Genomic DNA, 14774 nt, shown 5'->3' on the forward strand with positions numbered 1-14774 from the left:
ATGACATTTTCAAATTGCCAATTTCTGTTTACTTTGGGGCAGACTGCAACGTTACTATATTCAAGATCAGTCAGCCTAGCCTTGCTCTGCTGAAACAGAGTGCTTCACTCTTAACACCCAAGGCAGAAGTTGGCTAACATTGTCTAAACAAACCAGTTTCAACAGAATTTTAAAGTTACTCAGAGATATATTGCTGTCAGAAAATATTTCTCTGAAAAGGCACAAAATTCTGCAGCATGACTCATTATTTACTGACTGGTTTTGTAGCAAATAACGTGCTTTTTAAAATGGAGGGCTGCAGCCAGAAAAAATAAACCCCTTTGGAAAACACACAATTCAGTTTCATTTGCCTTTAAAACCTTTTTTTTTTTTTTTTTCCATTTGTACTTTTTTTTTTTTTCTTCCCATTTTAATGAGTACTGGCCTGGAGAAACCCCCTAACATCTTTTCACAGATAACTATTTTAAAAGAACAGCATCTGGTTAATCTATCAAAACTATACCTTACAGATTTGGGGGGTGCATCTCTTATATTAATATTAATAATCATAATAGCTCTTCTGTGTTAGACCTTCACTATGTGCAGACACAGGTCAAAGCACTGTGTCAACAACCTACATTACACACTGAGAATATTCCATTTTACAGATGAAGAAGCAGAGACCAGGAGACTGACTCTCTTTCATCCCCTCACAACCATCTCCAGAAAAATGTGTCTAGTATCTCTTGTTGAACCCCAATGTCGCAAGGAGGTAATGAACTAATACTACCTTGATCCATTAATGTATTTTTCTGGTTGATCTTTACAAGGTATGATCAATTATATATATTCTTTTGGAAGGCCAGAAAAAAATTGGTGCTTCTGCCCTTGGATTCACTAGAGTGAGTGTGGAAACCCCCACATGATAGGCAGTTACTAGGCCAATTGCAATGTTTATGTATGTATCACTAAACATGACATTAAAACATTTCATTCAGGCTTACTTGTTCCTGTTAAACCATCAATTATATCCATCTCCTTCTCTCTTGACTGGTTGGTAGGCATTCAGAAATGTCAGGTAGCTTTAGAGGTGAGTAGGATTTGGGACATTCTTTTACCAAATAATGACTAGCTACAAAGAGTAAGTACAGTTAAGTTAATGTTATGAGTAAGCGTATTTGCCCAGTTTTGTTTCCTTATCCACAGAGATACCTCTAATAAAAAAAAAAAAAGAAAAAAAAAGATTGGGACTTAAAGCCACATCTGGGTGAGTTCAAACCCCATGATCTTCCAAAAAAAGACACACTTCTCCTCTCGTTGGTCATCCTTCTGACCCCAGTATAGCTTTCTAGTTGATACCATGTTGTCATCATTGCAAAACCATAGATAAAAGTATTTCGCATAGGGGATGAAACTTGAGTGCTCAAGCAAATGTTCATTTCCTCTCCCAAGCTCCCTTTCTTGCTTTTTTATATTCTCCCCTTTTCTGGATTCTTATCTCCTCTAATCTGGCAATTCTTTATATCTCCTAACTCTTCTGTTAGCTAAGATTGATGCCTCCTTCCAATATTGGCTAAGCCAAGTTATGCCTTTCCATTTGCCCAGATGACTCTCCCAGACCCAGCAAATCACATTCTAGTCTTCATTCAGTGTTCCATGTGCTCCAATGCAACTTCTTTGTTGCCAACGAGGTTTTTATTGTTTGCTTAACAAAATTATTTCATTAAATGAATGGCTTTAGGGATTCATTTGGTTTTATTACTGGCTTGGGAAAAAGATATGCAGCTTTTGTTAGAGTATGTCAAAAAATGGGATCTGTACCTATATAGACATTATTTTTTATGATTTATTTCCCTGAATAGTAATAAAACTCTTTTATAGGTTTACTTTAATACATTTAATTGCCGCCTTGAGAATTCCAAAGCTAATACGTGAAGTGATACTGCTAATGTTTGTTACATTCCGGATCAGTAAATCAGTCATTCATGAATTGGTATCTAGATCTATAGATCTATATAGATCTACATCTGTATCTACATCTACATGTATATGTAGATTTATATTCTATATATTAGACCAACTAGGAGTCCTCTTTCATTAAGTTTGAGCTGCCATATTTTAAAAAAATACTACTTCCAACTAAAATATATTAAGGGAAAAGCAAGTTATCAAGTCTACCGGACTTATATTTATAACGCCAGAGGAACACTCAGTGTAAGTGAGATCTTGAAAGAAAAGTCAAAGGTGAACTTTTTCAATGCTGGTAATTAATTCTTGCTTTACATAGGCTAATTGAGGGCAATCATTGAATACTTGATGTCATTTCATTTCCTAGCTGTCAATGAGACTACAACCTGCTTTTTCTGCTAAATCTGTTAACCTCTGGGCTTCCCTTTGCTGGTAGAGGGATGTTAAAGATAGAGGGACACCAAGAGCTTTGTTCTTTTTTTTTTGTGAACGTCAGTATTTTTCTTCAATAGAATGTTGTTCTCCTTTGACAGATTTTTCTTTTTCTAATATCTCTGTTAAGGCACACATATACACAAACACAAAACAGCAGCATATTTTTGTACTTTGGGTACTAAAATGAATAAACTAGAGGATGGTTTCATGGATAGTCTGCTTTATGTTGCAAATTAACTAATGCTCCAATACATGCAAATACATTCAGTAATTCACTCAGCATGTGGTTACTGCGTATCTAAGAGGTTACAGGTATTGTGCTAAGTATTGGAGAGGTGAGAAAGGTGATGTTAATTCTGCCTTCAAGCAGGTAAGATATCAATGTTGAGATTGGGGTGCACTTATTTGGATGTAGCTTTATGCATCACTGGTAATTTTCTTGGGTAACCAATTACAATTGTTGACCCTGTCCCTCTTCCAAGCTTCTATCCTAGAACAAGTCACTATGCAATCTTTCCCAGCCCTTTCACTAATTCCTCTTTTCCTTAGTCCTCATCCCTATCCAGCTAAATCCCATTTCAGGTAAATCGCTTACTTGGCAATGGCTGAGCCCATAAAGCCAAGTCTTCCTCGGGGAAAGATGTGTATTTACATGTGCTTTGGGTTCCTGGATTGCTGGATACATTTGCCTTGATGGCCAGTGAGATTATGGCCATGTATCCTTCCATCAAGTAACTCAGAGAACTATAGCAAATCTGAGTTGAACAAATCACTTTTCTTCTAAAGGATAATTGATATAAATATTTATGTTTTTTTTTCTTAAACACAATTTTGATCTCACCATATGTTTAAACTTAGTGTTTTACTCTTTGTTTTTTTTTATGTCTAATTAACAGTGATACTCCTCTACTCTATAAAAAAAGACTATTCTGCCCCCCTTTTTTTTTCCCAGATTTCCCAAATGTATGCACATGATCTCCTGCAACAGGAAAACTATACTCTCCATTATTGGAGTTTGTAGTAAAGGGTTTGGGATATTTTTTCTTTTCCTTATAAATCTAAGGAATGGTTATCTTACAAAAGAGAAATTGGACTCAGATTTTATATTTACCTGCCAAACCTACTTTTCCTTCTCCTATTGTTTTTTCAACCCAGTGTATTATTTATATCACATTCTGTACATAGTTTTGTGTTCTTTGAAAGCATGGACTGAGACTACCATCTTTATAACCCACCCAGAACTTACTGTGAACAACACAGCAAAGAAACTAAACACATTGGGTTGAATTTTTTGGGCCTTAATCAATGTTAATTAGTTGGGTTTTTTTTTTTTTTTTTTGTATAAGCAATATAATTTTTATCCCCTGAGCATTTTGACATACTTAATGACATTCTAAATTATGTTGGCTTCTTCAACTCTTTCTAGTGTCTGCAGTTAAAAATTATTGATCATAAGTTCATAAATCATAAGTCTAGAGATAATTTAGAAAAATAGTACAAAGCCCCAAAGTATTCATGTAATGGTAGATGACGTCACTTGCCTGAAGTTCCAATAATGCTGGAACTGAATTGGATAGGGTGCTCTTGCATCCACTCTTGTCCTTCACAATGTTACTCAATTTCAGAGATTGCTTTATTATCCTCAAAACAGTCAAATGACATCTGTTTAGTATAATCTCTATTTCTGCCCCAGTGTTTACTGTGTCCCATTTTCTATGTGGGTCAGTTCTTTGTCCTCTTACCAAACAGGGATGATGGCAGTTGTGAATACAGATCACCTCCTCCCCTGGTTTCTTCCGAGCCACCTTAGAATTAATGTTTGGCAAATGACAACTTATGTCATCTGATGGATGATGAGACTCTTTCACTCTATGGAGAAAGACTATTCCGGGCTTTTCTTCAGATTCCCCAGATGCATGCACATGATCCTCTGGGATGGGAAGACTATACTGTTTCTACTGTTAGAGTTTGTAGAAAAGGATTGAGGACATTTTTAAAATAATTCTATGGAATGCTAGTTATCTTACAAAAGGGAATCAAACCCAAAATATTTAGAGGAGAGTACCAAGATCAGAAGTTAGGTAAGAATAAGGTAAAAGTAGTACAATTATGTTTAATTGGACATGATAGTCAAGGAGACATAATGAAGAAGGGAAATGAATATGGATTCAAGATAAAAAAAAATAATGACAGCAATTTTTTTCTCAAAATGTGAAGAAAACGTATATCAGCAACTCAGAATGAAATACATATGTGTGTTTATGTGTGTATATATCAAATTCATTAACTGTATACTTAAAGAAAAACACAACTTTTTTTCCTGAAGAGTACATCACCATAGGCTACACACATAGTCAACTACATTCCTCCATACCAGATTCCATTAGCTATTATAAATAATTAGCTCAGCCATCATTGTGGGTTTTTTTTTTTTCCGATCTCTTCATCTTCAAATGACCCCTGGCTTAGTTGAATTGTTAAAAACAGCATATAAAACAACCCCTGAAGCCTTCTCTAACTGCTGCACAGCATTCTTCATTATTAAACAGCTGGCATTCTTGCTATATGAAATTTCATTAAATTAACCTTAATGGCTTAATGTTTCCAAAAAAAAAAAAAAAGTAGATTTTTAGATATAACTTCTGCCATTATCCAATATAACTTCTGTTAAAGATATGGCATTGTTGATGTTTAAAACAAGTCTTAGGATGGTTGATAAATCTGCAATTTGTCCTTATCTTCGAATCTTTATTTGGGGCTTCACCTTTATTTTTCTTTGTTCCTGTTTCTTTATTTCCATAGAAAAATGTATTAACACAAAATAACTGGATTTTATGTGATATAATAGATTCTTTAAAAATTTCTGTTTGACCTTATTGAGTGAAACTTTATTTTTTGATGATCTCTGTTGTGTGAAGTATTGTTATAGGCACGCATAAAAATGGACCCATAAAATCAAATATATTTTCTTACAGACTAAAAAAAAATGTATAATGATACTTCTTTAACCATTTATTCTCTACTAACAAAAGGCTTTCATGTGCATTGCTTTGATCCTGGGAAGACTATAGGATTTATTCTTATTTTGTGAATGCAAAACAGGCGTTCAGAGACAATTAATTGACTTACTCAAGTTAAGGGATGGTTATGGAAAGATCAGGATCCATACTTGGTGCATGTCTAGGGCCCTTTATACTAAATTCTCATCCCTGGAATTTGAATGCTGAAAATGTATGTTAGTAGCATTTGAAAATGTCACTATGAGAAACATAGGGAAGGGGGCAAAGGCCATCAACGACATTGGGAATGACCCTATGGGATCATTCCACAGATTAGGATGATATAATCTAAGTTTATCTGAGCTGCCTTATTGAGCCATAACATTAGACATAGGACAAATAAACAGGGCTAATACGTTAATGAGATCTGGTATATGACTCTTTGTAAGTGTATACAGAAGTAAAATGTCTTTTCTTTTAGGATCAGCACCCTTGAAAAAATAAAATGCCTATTTTTAAAGTAACAAAAGTTGTAGGCAGTTCCATAATAAATGTCCATGATCACACCACTCATGACTGATGCTCTCCAAAGTCATATGCAGTATCTCAACCTACACTGAAAAATGCCATATTTTCCCACCCACCACACTTCCATCATGCAGCCTCCATTCCATTCTAGATGCTTCTTCCCCAACCCCTTGCTCAAGTTTATGCTTCTGTGCATGCTTCTGTGCTTTTAGTGATTCTGTTCCTTCTTCCTAGAATGATCTTGCCGCTTATTGCCTCTTCTGTGAGAGTGATGCATTCTTCATGATCTTTCTCAATTGCCTTGCTAGAATTGCCTCAGCCACTTTGTTGCAAAAGCATTTGGTTTATACCATAAAATCTTAAGTAGAAATTATAACTTCACACAATGATTAGCTGTAAATGTCCCAGGGTCTTTGATCATACTGTGCTATGCTCACCATGGCATCCCTCTGCCTAACATAATACCGTGTATGTAAGGTAGGGCTTATAAACTGAATCTTTATTTAATGGAATCACACAGAGATAATCAGAGGGAGGGTGGGGTTTGAAATAGGGTGACAGATAGAATAATAGGCTCTATTCATGACTTAGAAAGAGTGATTTTTTTTTTTCTGAGTTTGAGAACTATTAGAAGTACTTGTTTCCTGTGGGTCCAGCTCACAGATCAAGGAGAGCTGAATATTTGCTTCTACATGACTGGACCGGAGCCACCCTATATGGATATTTTGGCTGCTGTTTGCTTCCTTCCATCTAGACTATTCTATCTATACCTCTGGGACCACTAAGCAGCCCTCCTCCTCAAAGTGTGGGCTTTTACAGCCTCATTCTGCTCACAGTAACTTTCCACAAAAGCACATACCTTTTCAGCTTCTCTCTCAGATACAGAATGAAATTTCTCAGGTCAAGGTTTATTTTGAGTTTATTTTATATGCTTCAGAAGGCTACTGCTAAAACCTCTTTTTCTAGCCTTGATCCTCTTCTTGGGTGTATCCCTAAGAGAAGTGGCCTGTCACTTACATGCCTACTTGAAGAGAAATTCTGAAAGTTGCTTTAAATTCATGCTTGTATGTCTTTGGAAACTGGAATTATAGCCAAATTAATCATGTTCTCCATGGAAATGGGTGAGTGATTGTGATTTGTATGCCTTGAAACACGTACAAATAGCCATAACAAAGACCAGATGGTATCTGAAGGCTGAAGAACTTCAGGGGTGGGTGGGCCAGTAAGGTGGTAAGACAGTGTTTCATGCAGGATGTAAACTTTAAGTGAACTCTGCATAATAAATAAATTGAATTGAAGTGGAAATGGCCCAGGTTCCTGGAAAAACTTGAACAATGGTACAGAGATATAAAAGAGATATGTGCTTAAGAATAGCAAGTAATCTCATTCTCCAGAGGAGAGGATTTTGTAGGCATCTAGTTAGGTGCCTTAACTAACAAGGTGCCATTAATACCAAGAAGAAAAAAGGTTCATTCACTAGAAAGCCAGTGATTAGATGTTAAAATTATGATCCTAGGTGACAAATCTGGCAGCATCAGAAGACTAGAGGCAGGGGAATCATTTCAAAGGTTTTCGATTATCCAGACATGAGGGATAAAGGCCTGGATTGGAGTAGAAGGAAGGAAATATATTGTACAGAATGTGATAAATGGAGTAGAAAAGGAGGATATAGTCTTTCAGAAAAATTTTTATAAGTTTTGAAAATGTATTGCATTGGTTCTTTAGGCCTGGCATGTGTAATTGCCATCCGGGGATTTGTTTTTATGGCTCATTGGTGTGGCACTGTTCCTGAAGGCCTGGGGTGGGGCTGAGGAATTGATGTTTTAAGAGAATGACTCAATCCTTTCTGACACAGGTGGTCCATAGATCATAATTTGAGACGCACCAATTTAATCCGTTTGAGGAAGGAAAGAGAAGTGAGGTCCTGGCGACTGTCATGAGACAATTATCCTGTGCAATCCCCTTTATTGATTGTTTTCTGATTTCAAACTTTATTCTCTAGCCATGTGTTAATTTCATATTGTAGAATAAATCCCGGGGACTTAGGAATAAATGTGGAAAAGGAAGAATGGAGAGGAGAACCCCCCCATAACCACCATCATGAGAGTTTTCTGGAGCACTGGAAATGCTGCCCTGGGATTCTGAGGGGTTGCCTGCTGACCAGGGATGTAGGGAGCCCCAGATCCAGATGTTGTGGTCAAAACCAGAGGACTGGGCAGAGTAAGATAGTGAGGAAGGATAGAAAAGACCTGAAAACAAAACAGTACATTCTCCCCAAAAGTGGAAACAAGGGGAAGAAGGTTAAGGAGCAAAATACTTGAAATAGGAACTTTGAGAGAGCTCCAGGATGGTCCTAGTCCGCAAAATTAGAAGAGGTTCACACCTTAGGCTAGACTCTTGTTTTTGTTTCTCGTTCAAGAGCTCTAGGCTTTTGATCACCATAATACTTGCCATGATTTTGACTATCATCGTATTAAAAGGCTACAGTACATAAGGAGAAAAATAGCTTATTGTTCAGATGAGCGTCTTTTCAGAGTGGACATAATGACTATATTCTCTTCCCTTTTTTACTAATGAAATGACATAAGCTATTAGGCATATACACAGCTACTGTACAATGTCAGCTAGTCAGCTGCAAAATTTCAAGCTGGAAAAAAAATTGTGAGCCATTAAAACGCAATAAAGCATCTGAAGACTGAAAACTTTCATTCAGTCAAACATAAAAGTTAATGAAATTATTTAAATACATGCAGTCCAGAAACCGTTTAAAAATCCCTTGCATGCTGTGACTAAGCAACCTGGAGTATATTCGAATGAAAAATTATACACATGCAGAAAACAAGAGGTTAATAAGGATTGTCACTGAAACCTGAACCCAGTTTGGTGAGTAGCATGAGATTAGTCTTTGAGTTTAGAAAAATGTGATTTTACTTCCAACCTAGCAAGCCTATTATGTCTGCATTTCCTCAGACTTTTACATGGCCTTGAGCAATTTGGGCTGAAGCCAGATATAACATTTTTATTTCAGCAAATCACTTCCCATTGTTGTACATTTTAAGGATGTACTGAAAGGTACTTTCATGTCTGGAAATATCAGCTGATCCCCCAGCAATGATACCTCACTTACGGGGGCCTTTATATAAACCACAATGTTTTCTTTAACAATTAAACTATCTTAGGAATGGTAATAAATGCTAACTACTCTATTACCACATTTTGAAAGAAAAAAACTCTTCTTTTTAAAGAGTTCTGTTTACTTAATCTGGAAAAGATGTCTTATCCTTTTAATAATCCCTTTTCTTGAAAAAAAAAAAAAGGCTACTTTATATGAGAGTGGCTGTCAACTTTTTCTGCAAGGGGCTAAAGAGTAAATATGTTTTGCTTTGTGGGACCATACAGTCTCTCCCCCAACTACTCAACTCTGTCATTTTAGTGTAAAGCAGCCACACACAATATATAAATAAATGGGTATGTCTGTTTTCCAATAAAACTTTATTTATAAAAACAGACAGCCATATTTGGCCTGTAGGCTATAGTTTTCTAGCCCCTGTGCTATGAGATTGTTTGTCTAACATGTCAGCAGTGTAAATATGCTTGTGATTTAACACGTGGAGTTATATCCCATACCTCTGACTGCAATATCATGATAGCTATGCATCATAACTCAAGTTATGAACATTGCCCAATTTTGAGATTTTCATTAAAGACATGAAGCACATATGTAGAGCTGGCAGGGATTTGGAATGTATTCAGAAATTCTCTAAGATACAGGATATAGTTTACTAGTTCTACTAAGTTAACAATGGAGTGTATTATACCACTACAGATGGGATTTGGAAAAATAGCACTTACTAAAATATCTCTTTAATCCTTCTCACTCTTTACACACATGTACAAACCCTGTCTGCCTGACAAATGTTTAGTACCTCTCTAAAAAGTTCTTTCTCTAGCCCTATCTGTAGACTAGGTGAGATACCTCCTAAATGCATTGATTTCTATTTGTAGTTCTTATGTTCTATTGGACTAATGTGCTTGACACAGGCAAAAAGACTGAGAGAATAGGTAAGCAGCTAGGCAGGGGCCATGTACTAAAGGGCTTTCTGGGCCATGGTTGATGGCTGCATTAATGTAAGAGCAATGGAAGCCAGTGGGGGAATCAAACATGAAAGGTACAGATCTGAATGATCTTTTAAAAGATGACAAGATGACTCTATGAAAAATGAACAATGGAGGGATGAGATAAAGAAGAAGAAATCAGTGGGAAGCTACTTAGTGATTCAGGGAAAGATGATGATGGCTTGAACCAGGAGGGTAGCAGGAAAGGTAGGTAGAGATAAGTACTGAGATTCATGTTTTATTTTGGAGATAGCCCCTATAACTTTGCTAGTAGATTGGGTATAAGAGAAGGAAAAGGGGGAAAGAAAGAAAAAAGAAAGTCAAGGATACCTTTAAGGTTTTGGGTTAAACTGGGAAGATGGTGGTATCTTATACTGTGGATGGTACTGATATATGGGAGAGGAAATAAATGCTCTGATTTGTCTCTTTCATTCAAAACGCCTAATTGGTAAGGATCTTGAGTGAGCAACTGGCTATAGAAGTGTGGGTTAGGAAATGAGGACAAAAGATATATTTTTTAAAAGATTTTATTTATTTATTCATGATAGAGACTCAGAGAGAGAGAGAGAGGCAGAGACACAGACAGAAGGAGAAGCAGGTTCCATGCAGGGAGCCTGATGTGGGACTCGATCCCGGGACCCCAGGACCATGCCCTGGGCTGAAGACGGCACTAAACTGCTGAGCCACCCAGGGATCCCTAGGACAAAAGATATTAATGCCCTGCAATATCTAGAGGTGTCAATAATCCATGAGAATTTATTGTGTTCTCATAATATGCCTAACCCTAGGCCATAACTTCTCAGGGAATAAAAGAAGAATGCCATGGCTTCTACTAGCAAGCAACTTCAAATGAACATGGGAATACAGTACAGGACTTAACTATTTGAATGAATGGCATTCAGCATACAACATATAGCATACCGTTAAGTGTGGATATCTGCAAAAAATGCCTAGAGACAGTCAGAGATGGTTGTGACAGACCAGCCCCTACAGAGAGTAGGTGGAGCACCAAAGACTACAAATGAAATGGATTGCTGCATAAATCAGATTTATTGACCTTGGTCCAACCAACATTCCCACTACTCTATTTGTCAAGGACTGTGAGGAGAGAAGTAAACTTAAGTTTCAAGTGAGAGTTTTGGCTCTGATTTTAGGAATAAGGAGAAATACAGTCTTTTCTCTACACAGACTCATTTACTTTGCCCATAGCTGAAAAGAAAGAAGGTAACACTCTTTGAAAAGGCATTTTAAGGACTTTCTTTATGAAGCAGCAAAAATATTTGGAATATAAACATGTCTTATAAAATCAGTCATTGAGAACACAGTAACAGGCATGAGGCCATCTTTAAATGTCAGTGGTAAGAGCAAAAATAGATTTTAGGTTAATGAAGGTGACATTATCATATTCAGTCTATCACTGGGTATTTGTTTGAACAAACTCTTAGAAGCAAAAGTTAAAAATACATCAGTTATGCCCAGTTAGGAATCAAAAGCTTGAGGCCCTTCTTAGGCCTTTCGAACAAGATAATAGATGAGTACTCTTCAGTTCACAAATTTGAAACAGAAGATTGTTTCCCAGTGGTAAATCTGTGTTTCACAGAACATAACATTTTGGGGTTAGTCTCTGTCAATGTGGACACTAAAGATTCCACTATATTTATTTTAGAGTTACGTATATGTTTAAATAGAAGAGGTATGATTAGTCTACTCTCCAATTCCAAAGAACTAAAACGTATAAAGAAACTCTTAGGTTTGAGGCCAGCTGGGGGATATATATATATATATATATATATATATATATATATATATATATATCAGATTGTTATTGGTGATTCAGGTTTTAGCTTTGAAGTATTAATGAGTTATTGATTAATTAAAATAATAGCTTGTGTCTTGGGATATTTTTCTCATTCCTTATATTAAAGGGGGAATCATAATGCCACATATAAAGTGCACCTGGATACTTGGATAATAGAGGTAGTTGAAGAAGAAAGACTTCTACTATTTTTATTGCTAAAACAATGACAAGCTTATTGACAGTTTCTACAGATAAATTAACTCTGTTAATGATGAGGAATCAGAGCATTTTTTCAAAGGACTGACAGACCTAAATCATAGGCATCTCTTGGTATTTGCCCAGTGGGACTGAGATATACTACAGGGTCTGTTATATCTGTGATATGGGGAAAGATGTGAAAAATGTGTTCCAGACCACTGATGGTGTTCTCAAAAAAACATGTCTATGAAAAATGTGTTAGATCTTCAGTTGAGGTTATAATAAACATAAAAGGCAGTTCAAGGTACTTGAAGGATGATCATTTTTTTTTTAGAGTACTATAAAAAAGTATACGGGACCTTATTGCCGTCATCAGAACCTGGTAAAGGGTCTTCTACACACCATAGCCTTCTTCATCATGCCATGATTGATCCCAAGAGAAATACTAGTGAACAAAAGCTGTTATAGAACCAATGTCTCTTTGGGTGAAGAATACAACTTTTATATCTACCCTTTTACTTCAACAGATGTCCTACCTCCTATCTCCTTTTAACACAAATTTATGAAGTCAGATTTAACATATGCCTAATATATATTCAGGACATTATCCTAAGCAAAAGAGAATACTAAGATGAGTAAGACACACTTCTGGAACTCAAGAGGACAATCCAATGGAAGTGACAGCATATTCTCGTTAATTATAATGCAGTATTTTAAGTACAAAGGATAGAACAATTGATTCTAAATGGAGAATGAGAATGTCAGCTCAGAGGAGAGCATGTGGGCTGGGTCTACAGGTGTGGAAAGGTTTCTACAGGATTAACGAGCAGAAGGCTTATCCAGGCACAGGGAACAGCAAACTGGAGAAAAGACTAAAGTGTTTGCATTGAGCAAGTTGTTTTAGGAGACATTTGTAGAAATAGTTTCTGAAAAGGAAAACTAGTAAGGAGCCTCAAGATAAACCTCCACATTCCTGTTCCCAATAAAATTTAAGATGTCACTGTGCACACTGTGATCGATTCATTGGTGAATGGTTACTGATATGAATCGTTGTGATCTCTAGAATTGTCAGTATTCAGTGATGCTTCTTGATTTATGTGTGTACGTTTATTCACCCATTCATTCCTTTCAAAATAGCACTGGTTTGCTACTACGTGCCTGGGAATTTGCAGGCTAGCATTTCTATGACCTTTGTCTTGTAGAAGCCTACAGAGCAACAGGAAACAAATCTTTTTTTTTTTTTTTTTTACCTTTATCTCCTTGTAAGTCAGCGTTAAAGAGATGTTCCCTTATAAAAGATTAAAATATTTCCAAGGTAGGTGTAGTTGTTTCCTGAGGTATATTACTTCCAATAGTATTTAAGTCAGCACAGGATTGACATTTTGCTGTGAAAGGCACATATGGTGTACACTTTTTTTCCAAAGAAATTTAATACAAAAGAGTGTTTCACACCAATGCGTGTGTTTAAAAATACTACTAAGTAATGTTAAATGGGAACCTGACAAAAATAGTGCCATCTCTGCACTCGCCAATTTTTTTCCCACAGCACATTAATTAAAATGTTAAAACATCTTGAGGTATGTGACTCTCTTGTTTGTTTTGTTAGAAGAAAATATGAAAACCACTGTTGACACACTGACAGTCTGTTGACAGCTTTGGCTTCCAGAGTGTTTGGAAGACTCCTCCCGTAGTCTTACCTTCGGGAAGAGTTCAGAGTGAGGGTAAACTCGTTTAGACTGTGATACTGAAAGGCACACAGGGAAATGGCGCTTCTACCAACTCAAGTGAATCTGCACATCACTGTCCCTCCCCACGAGCTATTGTAAATTAATTTTCCATCCACAGTGTTACTCCCTAATGACTCTACCCAGGGGATGAGGCAGAACTATGGGGTGTTTTTAAGAAGAAAATGATCTAAAGAATGGCCCGTTATAGGTAGAGTTGGACAAACATAAAGTAGCACACAGAGCCATCGCATGCAGTTCTTTTCCTTCTAAACCACGTTTCTGAAAAATTAGCAAGGAATAGAAATGCTGTTCCTGGGGATCTCTGGGTGGCTCAGCGGTTTAGCGCCTGCCTTCGGCCCAGGGCAGGATCCTGGAGACCCGGGATCGAGTCCCACGTCGGGCTCCCTGCATGGAGCCTGCTTCTCCCTCTACCTGTGCCTCTGCCTCTCTCTCTCTGTGTCACGAATGAATAAATAATTTTTTTTTAAAGGAAGAAATTCTGTTCCACGTGGTCCCCCTTGGTAGCAGTGGAGTGAGGCAGAGAGCAAGCTTTATGCAGGGGACATTCTCACCTCTCAGCCTGTCTCTGTGGCTCTGTCCTTAGATCTCTTTGGTTTCGAAGTTAAAGGGTACACATCAGTAGTTTTCTTTCTTCTCTGAAGCCAGGCCATCAAGTCCATAGGAGTTTCAAAGCTCTGCTTCCCTCTTAGCTCAGCAGAATCAGGCTGCATAATGACAAAGGAGCCTTAATGGGGAAACTTGCTTTTCCATTCCTTCTCATGAGCAAGAGGTGTACAAGCTATGTCAATGTGTGTGAGTGCCTCCTGAAGACTTGATTACCTGGATTAAATGAAAAACAATAAAATGGGTATATGGGTACTAGAGGCAGGCTTCTTAGGAAATCCAAACCTATTGGGAAATCAAATGGTTCATGTCCTCAGATCCAGGAACACCATCTTGAAATGGAGTAATGACACTTGTGTTGTTCCTTACCAGCTGTGGAACCTTGATAGTTCAGCTTCTGAA

General features: G+C 37.0%; 1 protein-coding gene and 1 long non-coding RNA gene across 3 annotated transcripts in view; one reads left to right on the forward strand and one right to left on the reverse strand.

The window, feature by feature from the left end:
- GPC6 (glypican 6) overlaps positions 1-14774 on the forward strand; it is a 1091148-nt gene that overhangs the window by 507094 nt on the left and 569280 nt on the right. The gene's annotated exons all lie outside the window — the stretch shown is intronic.
- LOC112656069 (uncharacterized) overlaps positions 1-14774 on the reverse strand; it is a 54729-nt gene that overhangs the window by 5119 nt on the left and 34836 nt on the right. The window contains exon 6 of the long non-coding RNA XR_004808336.2: positions 14321-14588. This is a non-coding gene — a long non-coding RNA (uncharacterized LOC112656069). The remainder of the gene's footprint in view (positions 1-14320; positions 14589-14774) is intronic.

This window comes from Canis lupus, chromosome 22 (assembly GCF_003254725.2).
Source record: "Canis lupus dingo isolate Sandy chromosome 22, ASM325472v2, whole genome shotgun sequence".
Taxonomy (NCBI): domain Eukaryota; kingdom Metazoa; phylum Chordata; class Mammalia; order Carnivora; family Canidae; genus Canis; species Canis lupus.